The 17758-nt window shown below is 48.2% G+C and overlaps 1 protein-coding gene across 4 annotated transcripts in view; it reads left to right on the forward strand.

The window, feature by feature from the left end:
- Positions 1–8584, forward strand: part of TOMM20 (translocase of outer mitochondrial membrane 20) — a 37221-nt gene extending 28637 nt beyond the window's left edge. Inside the window, exons 7-10 of one of the 4 annotated variants that reach the window (XM_049831569.1) lie at positions 614–796; positions 6195–6360; positions 7677–7784; positions 8153–8584. The gene's annotated coding sequence lies outside the window, so the exon portion shown is untranslated. The remainder of the gene's footprint in view (positions 1–613; positions 797–6194; positions 6361–7676; positions 7785–8152) is intronic. The other 3 variants (XM_049831568.1, XM_049831570.1, XM_049831571.1) reach the window with 3 other exon arrangements.
- Positions 8585–17758: the final 9174 nt, after the last annotated feature.

Raw genomic sequence — 17758 nt, forward strand, 5'->3', positions numbered from 1 at the left:
CACTGCCTGTGCTCTGCCATTCAAAACATCCTCTGTATTGCACAGGCAGGGCCATTCACGGAGGCTGCAAGGAGGAAGTGATATTTGCACCTTTAGCTGCCACCTTCTCACCGAACCTTTCAGCCGCTGCCCCTGGCAGGGTGCCTGTCTCCCTCTGCTCATGCTGACACTAGAGAGGTTTGCTGGCAGGGGGGCAGCTCCCTGACGCTGCCATGCAACTACGGCCAGGCACCTCCTGCTGATAAAGTCCATCCTCACCCTAAGAGGGTTTGGCCAGAAGTGTAGTGCCGCCAGGCATCCCAGTGTCCCCCCAACACCATCCCGTACAGTGTGGAAGCATGTTGTTGGACTTCAATGCTAAACTGAGAGGCAGGTGGGAACTCAAGGTCCTTTAATTCTCTGTGCTCCAGCCCGTAATTTGCACATCATTCTTCAAAACTCACATAAATTCTTTGCGCTGTCAGAAATGTGGAGCTCACACAGCCCAGACTGCTTCTGTGTTTCTTTTAGAGGGGCACATAGCCTGCTGTGTCTTTTCATTTCTCACGCTGCTGTCTATACTTTCCTTCTTACTGTTCTGCCCACCTTTTTGTCTTCCTCTCCTCTCCTCCAGATTTTCTCCAGCCAGATACGTGCACTCACATGGTTGCACCAAAATGGTCTGAATGCACTGACTACACTTTCCAAAGCACTGATATTACTGCATGCAAAGCAGGGAAGTCCTCAGCACCTGGGAAGCACCATTTTTCCTGACCCAGGAACTGATACTGCTTGTGGCAGTTTGCTGGAGGCACTGGTAAGATCTGAGGCACGGAAAGTTTACTCATGTTGGCTGGGACTTACAAACGTGTTGGGGCTAATAACGCACACGGCTTGTATTGTGCTTTCCCTGAAGCTAAGTTGAGCAACATGTTCGTTAACAAGTTAGGCATTACTCAGAGCTCCCAAACCTTGTGTTTTGCCAGTCACAAAGTTGCAAACTTGTAGTACGGTGCTCCCAACATTTTCTGTGTAGTGTAATGGCCAAGCTCCAGCAGAGTTGTGCTCCATCCTCTTCGTCTTATGGTTCTGCCTGGACTTTTTTCAAATTTAAGTCTTCAGCTGTCATGCACTCTTGCCAGCTAGCCTATATTTCTGAATAACTACGTGAATTATCTCTGGAAAATAATATATCTGATGAATTTAGCCCTTTCTTCCTACAAGTGAACTGTCTTCAAACTGTCTTTCAAATGTATTTTATGTGCAGTAGTATTATTTGTGCTTTGTCTAAGCGTGTGCTAGCTGTGGATTCTCTGTGTGCTCTTGGATATAACTGTGGTTTTAAGTACCCACTGCTGGTTATTCATAGCGCACATTTAGTCATTTAACAAACATGGTATTAGTTCTGCTCTCTAAGTGGATGACTAATACTCTTATAAATAGGAGGAATGTGATCTGAAAGGTCACGTGAATGTTCCCAGTGTGAACATATCCCCAAACTATGAGACTTCTCATTCCAGGAGCACGCTTGCAAAAAAGAAAATGCTCATTATTAGGAAGAAGAAAAAGGGTTCAAAACCCATTCAAGCAATTTCTCTGCTATAACTCAAACAATTTGCAATTGTTTGTTGAGTTTTGCATTGCAAAAGGTTTTTGCAATGTTTGCTTTTCTCTGCAATCTCTCCTGACCTGCTTGGGAACATAGGAACTGCCCTGTTGGAACAGTCCTGATCTCTCTCCTGTGCCAGTGCCCTCCCCTGGAACATAACAGGACCTGAACATTTCTTAAGTAGATATAACTTTCTTCCTAACCTCTTTCACATCCCATTGGAAAGCAAGACAACGCCTAACACTGCATTCCAAAGGAAATGAGAAGGGTGCACAGTACAGGTTTCTGCACAGGCTGTAAACCAACAGCTTTCCTCAGCTCAATACCGTGGAGAGAAGACGCTGTGCTGCCCAGGCAGCGGAGGAGGAACGGGGGCGTGCTGCCTCTGAGGTGGGGTGCTTGCTAATGCAGCCTCCCAAGAGGTCGGGTTTCTCTGCTGGAGAACGCTGGAGGTAAAATGCAGCAGATCAGCTGTGCAGGCACCCTCGTCTTTTCATTTTTATCAAATGAAAACAAAATAACTGAATGCTGCCGCTTTCCTGCCATTGCAAGGTTTGGTTTATAGTCACAGGAATACAAGGGTAAGGAAGGGAGAACTGGTGGCCTCAGAACATCCAGCTTCATTTCACGGCTGTGCCACATAGTCGCTGAGGGTATGTCTGTAGCATATGCTTAGCCCGGGTTTGAGCCGTCTTATCTTCACGCACTGCCGGTTTGGGCAATTAAAGTCCTCGGCTGGCCTGCAGCACCCCCTTGGTCACGTCTGAGGCCTTCCTTGGCTGGCCCAGTGAGGGGAGGGCCATCGTGGTGGGGCTGGGGCAGGAAGGTCCCGCGGAGGCCACGTGCCAGCGGTTGGGCTGCTGCCACTGCCACGGTGATGCCAGCCCGGTGAGGCACCTCTTCTGCTTGCTGCAGTGTGAAGTCAAGATGAAGCCCTTCCAGTGGAGAAACAGGCAACCATGGCACCATCTTCCCCTCTGTCTACATTTCAGGTATGCCCAGGTGCTCACCTGCTGGGCTTTGGGCCGGTGGAGCAAAGCAGGGTGAGATGCTTCTGGGGGCAGGTTCAGCTCCCAGCTGGGAGGTGGCACTGGCTGCATCAGCACTTCTCCGCTCAGCCCCTTCAGTGCCAGATGTGATGGTTTAAGCCACCTGTAGCTGAAGTTAGTTTGACTTTGCACTGGAATGAAGTGGAGGAGAGGACTTGCACGGCTGGCTCGGAGATGTGTCCTGATCAAAATAGAGGCAGGTACGTTGGGTCGCTGGCCAAAGCCTGAGGTACAAGCCTGGGTGGCATGTAGCTATGTCTGTGCTAATAAACCAGGCAGGGGGAGGAGCTGTGGTTCTGCTTTGTGGCTGAGTAATGCTGTCTGGCCATGGTGTGACAGATAAACCCTCTAGCCCTCCAAATCCATGTGGCCACATACAGACTACCTATTGGGAACAGTCCCGGCCCACGCTAACTCCTGGACTGTGCTTGGGAAGGGTTTGGGAGAGTGCTGCTTGGCCTGGGCCAAAACTGTACCCAGGACCACACTAAGAACTGGAGGGATGGATGGTTGAGCTCCACCACTGGTGCCCTGATTCACTGGCTTGATTTTCTGCTCTAGATGCTGCCAGTCTGGCGGGTGTCAGGCAAGTTACCTAATGTGTGATATAAGAAAGAGAGGACTCTTCCAGCTTTATTTCTAGCCTTTGTCCCTTTGTGCCCTCTCTCACATGGGGGTAAGAGTGCATGCTTACCTACAGAGTAGTGAGACTTCAGAATTGGATACATTGGGAAACTGGGGTGTGGTATAGGTGAAAGTCCAAATTCACTGCAGCACTTTATAGAAATTCGATTCAGTGAAGAGTTGGGCCTATGGAATACACATGCCATAAAGATGGTATTCCCAGTTCACAGACCTATCGTAATTTGGTCCATCTTTATTATACAGTTACAGAAATGCATTAGCATTAAAATATGTGGGCTAAAAGCAGTCAGTTGTGTCCTATATTTTCCTCCTGCCAGCCTTTGTCTTGACTTTACGTTGCAGATTAGAAAGGACAGCTGAGGATCTGGGTCCCCCCCAAGCAGTCTATACACAGTCAAGAAGTCCCAGAGAATTGATAGACTATATGTGATGTTTCTTTCTGAGCACAAGACATGTTTCCTAACTTCAGCAGTCTCAGAGGTTTGATTTCAGTGGAAGATAGTATATATAAATGATACTTGATTGGGAAGTGCGTATGCAGGGCTTATGAAACAATGTGCGTGTCTGCATGTGCGTGCATTAAAATAACAGGGCAAAGGTGACTGCAATATATTATTTACCTGCTGGCTCAGATTTATCTGCCTGCCTTAGTGACTCCTGGCGCTTGTCTCTCTGATTTTGTTCCTAGAGAAAATTTCAGTGTGAAGAACTGTGTTTGAGGGTACTCTCCTACAGTTTGCATTGCGGGGCTGAGTGGTACATTTAAACTGAAATCAAATGTTCCAGTCGGGTTATTTTGGGTGTGCCGACATTTGCTTGCTTGTGGGTGCATCTGAATTTCTCCTCTCCCTTGGTCAGTAGCAGAAACATTTTTCTTATTGATGGCAAGTAGCTAGTAGTGGTGGGGGCAGGTCTTGTTTGTGGCTACTGGCCAGCTGACAGTGGACAGTGATAAAAACACAGAAAAAGATGGGGAAAAAGGAACAGATAGTGTAATTACACCTGATAAGGATCAGCATGACACTACATGTGCTATATACATATTTGAAACCTACACACATAAACACGTAAAAGAAAACATTCAAGATGTGCAATCAGGTTCTTCCACAGAACAGCCACAATTACATAAAGAAACAAAAAGTATTTTTTTATACTGTGGTGCTGGCAGCCAGAGCCTCCCCTCTGACTGCGCCTGAGAGAAGAATGTGTTAAGTGTGAGCAGAATAAATGATCCGTTCGTAACCAGCATGGCAGACACCTGTGTAGCACCTCACTGCAGCACCTTCCTATGCCGGTTGGGTGTCAGGGGCAGGCATCGTGACTAGTCAAAAGCAAACCTAGTTGCAGTAGATCTTGAGCAAGATCCTCAGAGATGACTGTTGGAAAAATGCACCTACGTGTTCCAGATAGATCTTTTTTTCAGTGCTGTTCAAATCTTGCTGTCTACACTTGGACAAACACAGATGTGGTTTTACATGTTGCAGGGCAGTTGCAATTCTGAACAGAAGCCATTTTGCAAAGGAGGAAGGAGCAGCACCTGCCCTACTCCCAAGCTGCCATCTCTCTCCTGGGGTTCAAGAAAACCAGAAAGCAAGCCCCCAAGTTTTCTCCTTTTCCACAGTGACACAACAGAACAAAACAGGATTTCCTTCGAAGCGGTAACAGGACAAGCTTTGCAGCATTCTTACAAGGGTGAATTTAGATGCCAGAGAGTGGAATTTCCAAATGCATTTTCCTTCCTACACCTTTTCTTTTTCATCTCCATAAATCTGTGTCAGTTTTTAAAAAACCTGTTTTGGGGGGAGGGAAAGGGGACAGAACAAGTGGTGAGCTATTCAGAGCTAAAAGAAGAGATTCATGCTGCCAGAGGTAAGACTGTAGAAAAATGTGTCAGTGTAGCAGATGAGAGTTCTCCTCTCTTAATGCCTCTCCTGAAGCATCAAGGTGTACGTGTTTCTCAAAGGGGCTGTACATCTCAGAGGTAGTCTATGAACTGCATGTTGAAATGGTTGCCATGGCAGTAACTAAGTTAGAAAACGTGATTAGCCAGAGTTGGCCTAAATAGCTGAAGGGAAGCAAAAAAGAAAGAAAGAAAGGAAAAAAAAGGCCAAGGACTTTCTGTTATTTCTAGTGCAGATCCATCAGCATTAGACCGTGCCAGGAAGGGGAAGTGGCACTGATGGAGAGGAGCCTGCTCCGCACCCCAGCCCCAGCTGGGGTACCACCAGCAGCCCGTGCTGCCAGGGGACCTTCGCCCCTTACAACGTGCCAGCACGGCAGCTGCGCTCCAGGGAGCGCCCATTAGTACAGACCCGTCCTGTTCGTGTTGATTTGGTGAAATGGCACTTCTCCGGAGTGGGAGGCGAGGCCAGGGCACTGCTTGGCATTCAGTGACCCAGAGAGCACAATCACAGCGCGCTCCTGGCTGATGCGGGGCACAGCCACATTAGAAAGTGGCGGACTGGTCTGCAGAGAGGTTGCAAGGCTTGCTCCAAGTGACAGAGAGGGCTGCTAGCCTGGGTGGGGTGTTAATTGGCTAACTCCCTGTCCCTAGAACCGTTCCGATTCTTCTAGCCCACGAACCTACTTGAAGCACGCCTCTGAAAGGTATCCCATCTTCATCTGGAGCCTGAGAACCGGAGAATGCAGCCCTTTTTGTTAATTCATTGCAGTGGTTTATCACACTTGCTTGTTAAAAAAAATAATTGCACCTCATATCTAATTTAAATGTGTATGGTATTAGCGTTCAGCCTCTGGTGCATGCTCTCTGCTATATTTAAAAAAAAATTATCACTTCTTGAGACTCTGTGGGTTTTTATTGTGAAGGTTTCTTATGCACTAGAGTCACTTTTGAGCTTGTTTTTGAAGCACTGAAGAAGCAGAATTCTTTCTCTCAAAGGGTTTTCTTTTAGCTCTTCTCAGGGAAAAGTGGAAGACTGGGAGACTAAGGTGAAGATGTCTCGATACCAGGTCTGGATGGAAAAACATCCACTGTAGGAGCTGTGGAGTGCCACATTAGGGACCAGATGCCCAGTGTAAAATCAACAGAAAAGATTTATGCAAGCTGTGAGTGTACAGGTAGGTGCTCACAGGAGCAGAATCTGTCAGCCCAATTCTCTTCTCTCATAGCTTTCTAAAATAGAGAAGTTTAATTTACATTAGCCTGGAGTGCTTCTTCTTCTTAGTCTGTTGATTGAGATAAGATGAATATACCCAGGCCAATCTATAACATTTGACCACTTACCAAGAATATTGTTCTCCCCTCCTGTCCTAAGGAATCTGTAGATTCCCCTTTTAAGAGGAGTACAAACGAGCAGTACTTACTGTGGTTAATGGGCATCTGTTTTGGCTGGCAGAGCTGGGGTAAGAGAGATCATATAGCCTGCACTTCAGGAGGAAGAAAAGAAAAACCCACAAGACACCTATTTGCCCTGCATAGCAGGTTGGCTTTTGCCGTTATTTGCAGGAATCTCTTCCACTTCTTGCACCTCCTAAATCCTTGTCGTCCAGAGCTGGGACTATCGTCTTTCGCACCAAGTTAACGATATGTTTTTTAGCATGAGCAGCCATTCATATTTTACATTAGTGTTCCTCTCTGTTCCTTTCAAGCAATAATCATAAATATCAGCTTTCATTCCTAGAGCGCCTTTCATCCCAGGGGCTCCCAAAGCACTTTCCAAGCTTAACAAGCTTATTGCAGAGTACTTCTTTAGAAAGGGTGAAACTTGCTTCCCATTAAAGCCTGATTTTGGGAAGAAAACCCCCAAATTATAACGTCTTCAATACACGAGGGAGCCTTTGCAGCTGTTATTTACTGTACATGTTCCCTTACCAAAAAAGACTGCTTCTTGCTCCTCCATCTCCACCAGCTTAATCCAGCAGTGCTCAGTTACCTGGGGGGAGAAGAGTGCAAGTAATGAGAGATGATCATCCCCTGTGATCTGAGGAAGTGCTTTTTTCTGGAATCCTGTTGTTGCCCTCAACAGTTTCTTCTGGCAACTCCATTTCTATCCAGTCTATTTTCTCTTTATCGGGGCAAACGTCCTAGGGCAGAGTTGAATGTCCTGTGGCTTTAGCCAGAGAGGTCACCATCCGTGGTTGGGCTGTGCTAAGGATCATGTGAGACACTGTAGTCCTCTTCAGGACAAAGTCAGCTGGTCTCATTTAAGTCACATTCCCCTGCAATCAAAGCAAAGCTGGTTGCTTTGTACTGAAATGAATCACAACCTTTCAAATGGTCCTTTATTTGGCTCATCTGTGGGAGCAGTAAGCCCAGAAGAGAAGATTGTTGCTGGTAATTTCTGAACTGAAGAGTTTGTTTCCTAATGAATCATATGATTAATTTTAGGGCAGCTTGAATCTGACCAGTGTCAATTTGTTTTCACTGATTTCAGGAGGACTCAGTATGGTGGGACCTGTCCATCTCATGATGCACAGAGCTTTCTTCCATGCCAGCCGTGTGGAAAAGTGGTCTCTCCTCTGCTTGGCTGGGAGAGGCCCAGGTGAGGCACACAAACCCCCACTGCTTCTCCAAGGACACACCGAGAGCCTCTGGTAGAAGGGGGAACAAAAGCCCTATCTCTGGTTCAGTGCTTCAACCACAGAAATGTAATTTATCAATATAGATAGCTTTAGATGAAAGATACATCAAAGCATATTTTTGGCTGCTGCCTTCAGAGGTAGTACTAAATCTCCTGGGGGAATGCAAGCAGTGAGATATGGTCCAAGTATCAAAATCCCCATCTTCTCACTGTCTCTCCTCCTCTCTCACACTGGTGGGGTTCACAGGGAAGCCCTTTCTTGGGGTTGTTATGTCATCTATTCCCATCAGTAGATTTTGGTTCAGAAATGCACTTTCGTTCTTTTCCAGCAAAACACTGCCTATTTCAACACTAACTCTGAAGATCTGTAAATTGGCAAAGGATCCAAAAAGAATAATGAACCAGCAGTTACTGTTTACATTGGCCACCTTGTATAAGTGCTGATATTAGCATTTCTGAAAGGATTCATTCATCACTGAACAAAGGTTTGTACCTGTGAATAAGAGCTTGCTCGGGAGGGCCTGTGTGCCTCCTTTCCTCTATCAACAAAGCTTACAAATGTCAAGAGATGGTTTTGCAATGGATATTAAAGCATACCTATTATTTCAGGATGAGAATAAGCCACTGAAAATATTCCATGCCTATTTCTGATGGTGTAATGAAAGCGGCAGTAAATGTAAAGAAAAATATTATTTATTTTCATGTGTCTCATTTATTTATTTATTTATTTATAGACCCCAATATATATATATTGAAAGTGGTTCTCTTGTTTTTTGTTTGGTTTTTTTTTTTTTTTTTAAACTAAAATCCTGCAATACCACCTCAAGCCCAGTGATTAGTTCTCATGTCATGGAAAATCAAGTAGACCTGCACTAGAAAGAACAATGGCTGTTGAAAACATTTTGCCCTTTCCAGACTATGACCTCTTCTGGGGATGTCAGCAAAGTAAACATACTTTCATGAAGTACCCCTAAGTCTTCCTTGTCTCCTGCTGTTTGTCACACTTGTTGCAATTTGCCTTAAATTAGTTGCCTTCACACCAAGGCGTATGATGCTGTTTTGCTTAAAAAAAGAGGTTTGTATGTTCTGCACTGGCCCAGCTGGCATGCTGTGAGCCATGACTCAGAGGTGGAACAGGTCCTCTGCACGGCCAGCAGCCAGCATTTGTTCCATCCTCATACTGCAGGTCAGGAGTCCCTCAGCAACGGAGGACACATAACAGCAGCATTTGTGTGGCGGGCAAAAATGTTCAGTCTCTGGGGGATGCCCACATTTTGACTAGGATTCCTTGGGATTCTGCAGGGTGAAGATCAAACTCTTTTTCAGGCACGTTATTATGTTATAACCTCTAATATACCATTTTTCTTTTAAACTTTTGACTGCTACACTTTTAGGCTGGAAGCAGCTAAGGGCTAGGGCTCTTTCTGGGCACCCACACAGCTCCTGGCACGGTATGGCTTCAGTTCTGGCAGGGGACTTAGGCCATTGCTGCAATCCAAATGCACATTTTAAAAAAAACACCCTGAAATGTCTGGAACCTGCTTGCAAGTGCCCCTTTCATGCGAAAGATGATGCTTTGCGAGCACTGTGTTTATGAAGCAGAGGAAGAAAGCAAGCGTGAATGAAATGAAAGACCAAGGACCAGCCCGCCGCCTTCCGTGGGAAGTCCTCTCGGAGGGGCATGAGCCTCTAAGACTTCCCTGGTGGAGTTTCTTCTCAGCTCTTTAAATTGTTGGGCAGGGGAAGCTGGGCCGATGGCTGATGAAGAACCATGAAGGTCATCCCAGAGAGATAACACTCCCTGCCTCTCGAGGCCGTGATTTCAGCATGCAGCTCTTTTGCACAGAGGGAGCAGAAATAATGCTAGGAATCTCTAAAGGGGTGAGTGGGTACATAAAAGGCCAGCAGCGCACATAAGGGATTTCATCGTAAGCGGTTGGAGAAGAGATGCCTGCTCTGCAAGAGGCAAACACTTCTCTGCACAGAACCAGGATAATTTCCCTTCAGTCCAGGGCAGATTGCCAGCAGTCTCAAACGTAATCCTCACGGTATTACTTCCAAAGATGAAACAAGGGTATTATGGGCACCGCCACTGAGGCAGGTAATCTTTAAATATAGCTGCAAATTGCCTGGTTTAATGCTAACAAACCCTAATAGCGAGGAGGACAAGACAGGTAGCAGCACTGATACAGCATAATATAATGCGATGGCTGATACAAACGTGACTCATTCTAGCCAAAGGCTTAAGTATAGGAAGTCAGATAAAAGATATAAAAACAAATCTGAATTTTTTTTTCCTTCCCAGTGAAGGTCACCGCCAGGAATAGCATGGGAAATAATTAATAGAGGAAGAAATGTTCCCCTTCAAATTAGAAGTATTGTCTTGCTTCACAGTTTTGTTCTCCTCTTTGGGCTTCTTTAATGAACACCGGCGAACGCTCAGGGCCTTTCTCCCCGAAGCCACTGACGGATATCCCACCTGGTGGGTAGTGAATGCGAGGGACTGGCCGTGCAACGCTCACGGGGTCTGTTAATGGGTGTCCGCCTCGCTGGCAGTCCCCCCACCGGCAGTGTGCTCAATGGGCCTGGGAGACGGAATCTGGCCCTACGCAACGGCGGCCAATTTTCCTGGTCAACACGGAGGCGCGGTGCCAAGGCTGTGTGTGAGAGCCCGTGCAGCCTGCTGCTGCTGCGGGGGGGGATTCACCCCTTTCCCTCTGCTCCGGAGCGCTGGGGAGGTGGGTCCTCTTTCCAGCCCCGACACAGGTCCTGCTCCCTCAGTCCCTACGCTTTGCGTGGGAGGACATGGATGACACAGCCACCGTTGCGCTTGCAGTGGCACGGGCTGTTCTCTGCTCATCCCGTGGAGACCTGGGAGGCTTGGGCTGCTCCTTTGCCCCCCATGACCAGCACTGCACTTACACTTCTGCAAAGGCAAGGGGAAGCCATGCAGCTGTGCCTGCGGTGCCCCGGGCATGCAACGCTACCCGGGGCAGAAGCGGTCCATGATGCAGCCCGTCTGCTGCGCTGGAATGTGATGCTGCAATTTAATTCCCTTTCCTCAGAGTGCTCTTTGAGTGGAGATGGGTGAGGAGAGGAGCGAGTGCCTCTGCTTCATGTCATCACCCTGCAGACTGGAAACCGGGCAGCTGCGGGGAGTTGGGGGCAAGGGGCTGCTGCTCCCCGGGGCGCTGGTTTGTTTTCTTCCACCTGGCCGTAGCAGGGAGGAGTGCTGGTGGGAAGCTCTGAGCTTCACACTCCTGACTATAATCTGCATGTGGCTCTGTCTCTTCTGCCATGAAGGACTGGTCACGTTTTCCATTCTTGACTCTGTGTGGCTGTGGCCTGAACATCCCAGGTTACCTGTGCGCAAACCAGCTGCCTTTCCCACTCCTCGGCTCTTGACAGCTCACCAGGCCTTCATCGCTGCTCAGGGCCTGCATGCCAGGGTCATTAAGGCAGCTAGCACAGTGTTAAGATACATTCATTTTCGGGGGGCCTTTCTTTTGGGAGCCCAGGAGGTGAGAGTTCAGATCCTCCCTCCCTCAGCAGGCTCCTGACCCTGCAGTGGACTTTCAGAGGTCGGAGCACTGCGGAAGTCCTGAGTGCCCTGGAGCTCCCATATAGCACAGGAAAAACCTATTACGGGAAAGCTGCTAATAGCAGAGGTAAGCTCTTACCCGCATTTTCCACTGGTGTTACAGACTCTGGAGAATTAGCTTGTTTCGGCCAGGTTCCCAAACTGCTTTTTGGTGTTTATCCAAAACAAGCCTGTGCATTGAGGTTTCCTACCCCAAAATTGTCTAACCAAATGAAAGGAATGACCTCAGTTACACAGATGCTCCTCCATCTGGTCCTACAACTAGAGTGGGGCCAGGGCACAACCCCAGCTCAACTCCCCTCTTCTCCCCAAAAAGGAGCTATTTGAGGACGTTGGAGCTCAGTCCAGATCTGACTTTCACAGCTGACCCCTCTGTATGTAGCGAGTAAAATCCTAATGCAGAAAGCTTTAAAGCAGGTCAGAAATGTGGCAGTGCATAAATGTTGGGTGTTTGGCTGGTAGTGCTCATAATGCTGTTCAGTCTGGAGTATTTGGGGAACAAAGATCAGTCCCACAAGGACAATCTGTCACTTGCATGTCTTCATGTTGACTTGAATTTTGGCACTTTCATTCTGCTAGCTTTCTCACTTTCCAAGGCATGTGTGTTGCTCTTCTAGCCATATCCTTATGGTCATGAGATTTGGGGTCATGCATTCTCTTATCTGGGATTTTCACAGCTGCTGCTCCTTGAAATGGTTGCAAGGGATGCTGAGTTGGGTGGGATGACCTGCTGCTCTCAGGTTTATTTCTTTATAGCATCTCTATCAAGAAAGATGGTAAGACATATAATTCAAATACTTCTAGACTACCATAGTGTTATCAAACTCAAATGTTATGACTCCTTGTGAATGTGGGGTTTGTGAGCTGTTTTACCACAGCTTTTATTCTCTTTTTGGTGAAAAAGGAAGTTACATAATTCAAGCTTTTCCTTCTTCCTTCTCTTTTTTGCTCTCAAAATTACCATATTTGCAGAGAGACAGTGCCTGTGTTAGCAGCTGGTGTGGTGCAGCGGGAGCAGATCCACAGAGGTGGCTGTTTGGTGCTGAAGACTTGATATGTCAGGGGATTTACATCAGACTGCCTCCGTTCTGGTTCCCAGGGACAGGACTCTCATTACAGGTTGGAGCGCAGGAGGTGCACTCCTGGAGGCCATCGCCTGGTTTCCTTTTACTCAAAGGGAATCCAGTTAAAAAAATTGCTGCCTGATGTAAATTGAAAGATGGCAAGTGGTACAAATGGGAGGTTTGCCTCATAAACTCACTCCTGATGCAAACAAAACCAGGCACATAGAAAGACTGGTCAAGAGACCAAGGTCAAGAGACTAATCCCCAAGACATCGCTTTACCCTACGGTCCCACATAGTTCGAATGTGTGGCAGACAGGTCAGTTCTTTGGCTAGTGAAACAGCTGTTTAGCTTGGCTGAGCAGCTCTCTTATTCTTTCTTGGATAGAGCTGCTAATCTCTTCTTCCCTCCTCGTACACTTCCCCAACCTTCCCCTTTTCCAAACCCTCACTAAGCATATACATATATATATATATATAAAAAATATATGTATGTGCGTAGGCAGTTGTGTCTGCTGCTGGGATTTCCTCCCAAACAATACCTGTTGTGCTGGCCACAGTGGTTCTCTTGGTTCCCATGCTCAGAGCAGTTTGAGTTTCCTGCTGGCTCAGCAGCAAGACTTTCAGGGCTTTTTATACTTATTCTTCTTCGGGAGCCAAGCGGAGGAGCGCAGTTTGCCTGTGAATAGTGAGCTGGCTGGGCAGGCGGCAGGAAGCTTGCATACTAAACCGTGTGAACTTTGAGGAGGGGAGGAAGGGGGCCAGGGGCCGCTGGCTGAGCTTCGCGAGGCATTTGCTGCAGCCCTCTGCCTTATAAACTCATCATCTCAGCATAGGGATGCTCCCCGCCTAAGGACTGAGAATTTCTGTAAAATGGGAAAGAAGCGAGAGAGCTGAAAATGGAATTATAGAAGAAACACAGGGAGGGCCTGGAGAGTGGAGAAGAACGAGGAGGCTTCGGTTTTAATTATTCACATGAAAACTCGTGCATTGGTTCCCTGCATGGAGCGGTGCCACAGCACCTTATGCTGCACGGCTGGGCTCACGGGCCCGCTTGCTCACCCCCTTGCTGCCCCAGCAGTGGCCCTCCTGCCTTCTCTGGGTAGGGGCAGTTTTTCTGTATTGCCCAGGCAAAATCAAAAGCACAGAAATGAAAACACACTTCTCTCTTCCTGCCTGCGCTCCCCCCCCTCTACTGCTTTCTGTTGCTGTCAGCTAAAACTACTAAATCAGCGGGTTCCCATTCTCAAGGACCAGATATCATGGTCTGGCTACAAAAAAGGGGTTTGATGAGCAGCACCGTGAGACGCAGGCGCCTGCTTGTTGGTCACAGGCGAAGCTGTCCCTGGAGCAGGGAGAGAGGTGTTCCAGCAGGTGCCACGGCTCTGCTGCAAGTGCAAGCGTGCTGGGAGCATCCCTGGAAAAAAAGGCAGGAGGTGAGAGGAAGGGCTGAGCCCGTCTGCCTGCAGACCAGCTACCTGCCTCCTGCTCACGTCTGCACAAACAAACAAGGAAGAGGCTTTGCCTGTGCTTTGAAAATGAGGTGGCAGAGGATCGTGCGTGCTGTGCAGATGCTTCCTGGGCAAGAGTGGTGCCGTGATGGATGTTGGTGGGATGGCCCTGTGCAGGGAGAGCTGCTGCACTGGCCTGGTGGGCTCTGCCGGAGGAGGGGGGGGGGGGGGGGGGGAGGGGGCTGCAGGGCAGGCACGAGCACCATGCATGTGTGTAGAATATATTTTTAGGATGATGGGATGACAGAGAGAGCCAGCGGGGAGTGGAAATGCTCAGCAGTGGGACAGAGTGGGAAATGGGGTAACGCTCGGCTCGGTTAGTCATGCCATAGCATCGTTGCGAAGTGATGCAACCTTCCTGGCCTGATCTGGAATAACAACAACCCACAGCTTTCCCTCTGTTTGGCAGCACCCTCCTCTGAGAGTTTTCTGAGGTGCCCATTACTCCAGGCTCTAAATCATCCACAAATACATGGTAAATCCAAGAAGCCAGGGCCCTTGCTCCCCTGCCTAGCTCAGTGGCACTCTGCGTCTAGCTCCCAACCGAGCGCTGAGCAAGGTGACTTGTCTGCTTGGCACCTGCGTCCCACTGGTGTCCCCCCAGGATGAGTAGCTTTGCCTGGAGGTCCCCGAGTGCTGGGGAGATGGGGAGATACGGCTCCAGGTCCCAGAGTGGGCTCGTGGGGAGCCAGTGGAGGTCCTGGGGAGAGTGACCCGCCAAGCTCGTCTAAATCCCAAACAGTCTCTGCCTAGGCAGCTTGTGGCAGAGCACAGGCACCTCCAAAAGTAACCAGGTGCCTTTACCATGGTCTTCTTAGAAAGCGCAAAAGCAGTCCCAAATTTGGGAAATTTACCATCAAATTCACGCAATTCTGTTCACTCCTGGCTCAGCAGAAGTTCAGTTTAAATTGCATGTAATTGATGACTTCGGTGCCTCTGTCTGTTTTTAAGGCTATCCAACATTTCCTATAAGACCAAATGTTTAGTTGCCTGTAAACCCCTGAAAACTTTAACTGTTTACCGCTTAGCTGTTTTTTTCTGTGCTGGGTATCTGTCTCAGGCTGAATGCATCTGGGAAGCTTCAGCAAAAAATGTTTTTGCTTGCTTACAAGAAAGAGACGAGAAACAATTTTTTTTCTTCATATTCAAACAAGTTCTTATGTTCTTAAAGTGATCTGTTGAGAAACTCTAGCACTTTCTGCCTTTGGAGGAGAGGCTTGAAATTTGGCAGATATCAGGAATGCGCCTTTGGTTGTTCTTCATGGGGGGGAAAAAAATTGAACTAAGAAACCTTAGGAAAAAAAAGCCTCAGATCTCAGACACTCAACAGAAACTTCTTAAGAGTTAGAAGCTGAATTCTCTGAAGGCACTTGCTCAGTGGAGACTTGTTGAAGTCTGGCAGCTAAATCACAGATGGGAGTGCGGCAGGCACACTGCAGCCTCCTGCTGCAGGTGCAGAGCAGCAGCTCTTTGAAATTGTTTTTCTGTACTGACAGGGTCGCTGTGGTACTGGGGACCAGAGCCCGGAGATGCTCTCGGATGTGCTCCTTTGCTGATACTTAGGTGAACAGGCGGGAAGGCTGATGTTGACTAGGGCTAGGACCTGCCCAAGGGAGGGAGGGAGCCCTACTGCAGTGCAAAGGCTGAGGACCACCCCCCCAGAGAGGGGGACTGGTGCCAGATGTGGAGCTGGACGTGGGAGCAGGACCAAGGCAGAAGACAGGTTGGAAGGACCGGGAGGAGTCAGGTTTGGGAGTATCTCTCCCCACCAGATCATACCTCCTGCAGAACCTGGGATGCAGCGGACCCAGAGATTTCTGCTGTGCAGTAGTTGTCTGTTGTCAGCAAATATTTGGGGAAGCCATTGGCACAGGCTGTGACTCATTCCTGCCCGCTCCCTCAGCAGAGGTTGATGGGCTATCAGTATTCCCAGTTATTCTGCTTTTCAAGCACAATGGAATTAACATCAGAGAATAAAAGCCAGTGCTGCCAGTGAGTCATGTGGTGGCCGGGTGATGCCGCATGATGGGATTCCTGCATTTTTGTTTCAGTTTGCCGTCTGCAAATCAAGGAAATGACACAAACCCAATGTAGATTGAAAGTATGGGAAGTCTGTAGGGTCGAGCACTCGGCAGTTAACACTGCCCTTGCCATTTGAGCGTGGCTCCCATCTGCACAGGCAGCGTGATAGTGTTGCTTTTAGCTGCAGGATCAAATGCATATGTAAATATTTTTTTTCCCCACAAAAACTCTACCTCTTAATGCTTCGGGTGGTCGGTTCTCAGCGGGTGAGTGTTGGGTGTGTGGGGAAGGGTCCTCGTCCTGCCTCGTTGCAGCTGTGCAGGACAAGAGGATCCCTGCTCTGCCTTCATGCCAGAGCAGACTCCAGCCCTCGGCGGTGGAGACGGCAGCCAGCGTCTGCGTGCCTGGCCTGCAGCAAGACCAAAACAGATGGAGTACTCAGATAAATTATCTGCCAAACTCAAACAAGCCCCCATCGGGCACGTGTAGAGTGAAGTTTTGTATAACTTGTAACTTGACCACAGGTGGGAAAACTTAAGACCCTTGCGAAGGCACATTCCCCTTCCCTGGCTGAGTATCAGTGCCAGCCTCTGAAGACAGAGGCGCTTAATCTCTCGATTTGAACAGACCAAGCTAGCATAGATCTTGCTATAATCTTATTCTAGGAGACAGTTGAATTATTTTAGCTAAAAATTACCAGAAGAGTCTGCCCGAGGCAGACATCCAGCACGGAGTATTTGAGCTCGAGCAGCTGAGCTTTGGCAAAGCTGTGCGTAGCGGAAAGCAGTCATTAATGGGAAGTGTTAAGTGACTTCAACATCAGACAGCGCTCACGGGGGAACATGAGAAACTTTGGCTCTGTGGATGGCCCCACGAGAAAAGTCGTACGTGTACGCGTGAAATCCTGCTGCAATGCATTCGGTTAGCCGATCCCTACAGGCAAATACTGACCTGCGTTTGTAGTACAGCATTTGCAGGCTCCAGGGGTGGACTTGCTGTTTTGCAGACTTACTGGTTACTTTGTGGTTTGCTGTTGAACCGCATGCTGAGGAGAAACGGTATTCTAGGAATGGTAAAGCGTGAAGAGAAACACGTCAGATTTCTCTTTCCCTGTGGGAGGAGGAGGTGCAGGGGGACGGGGATGCTGGCCCAGACCCTGCTGGTGCGTGGCACGCATGGCGTGTGCGGCAGGTTGCTTTGCGGGAAGGTCTTGTCATTGCAGCTGTGAGTGGTCCTGGGGACTCCTCCCTGCTTGCTTGACAACCTCTACACTGACAGAAGTTTTGGTAGGGGTTTGAGAGGGCTGCGAAGATTAGTGGCGGGAGGCTAGCAGCTCTTACTGCCAGTCTGCATTTTCCTTTTCTGCAGGAAGAGGTATTTTCCTTTCTTGTTACGCTTCATCTAGAGCTGTGTAAACAGCACTCCCTCCTTGATGTTGACACCTTCAAATGATTTTATCTCCCTCTTAGAGTTTTTTTTTTACCCAAACTGTACTATTTAGTTATTTAATCTTCCCTTTAGTTATTTGATTGTTGTTCATTACTGAATTCTTTCCAATATGCCAACATCTCTTTGGCACACGAGCGCCTGCAATTGCCTTTTCTGTTTAGAAAACGGCTCGGTCCCAGCAGCACGCTGCAGTGAGAAGCCATCTTCCTTCTGCTTTATTATACAATGCTCTTCACCTCTCTGCAGGTCAAAATCAGGCCCTCTTATTTTATAAATCAGCATCTAGTTT

Source organism: Accipiter gentilis, chromosome 28, assembly GCF_929443795.1.
Source record: "Accipiter gentilis chromosome 28, bAccGen1.1, whole genome shotgun sequence".
Classification (NCBI taxonomy): domain Eukaryota; kingdom Metazoa; phylum Chordata; class Aves; order Accipitriformes; family Accipitridae; genus Astur; species Astur gentilis.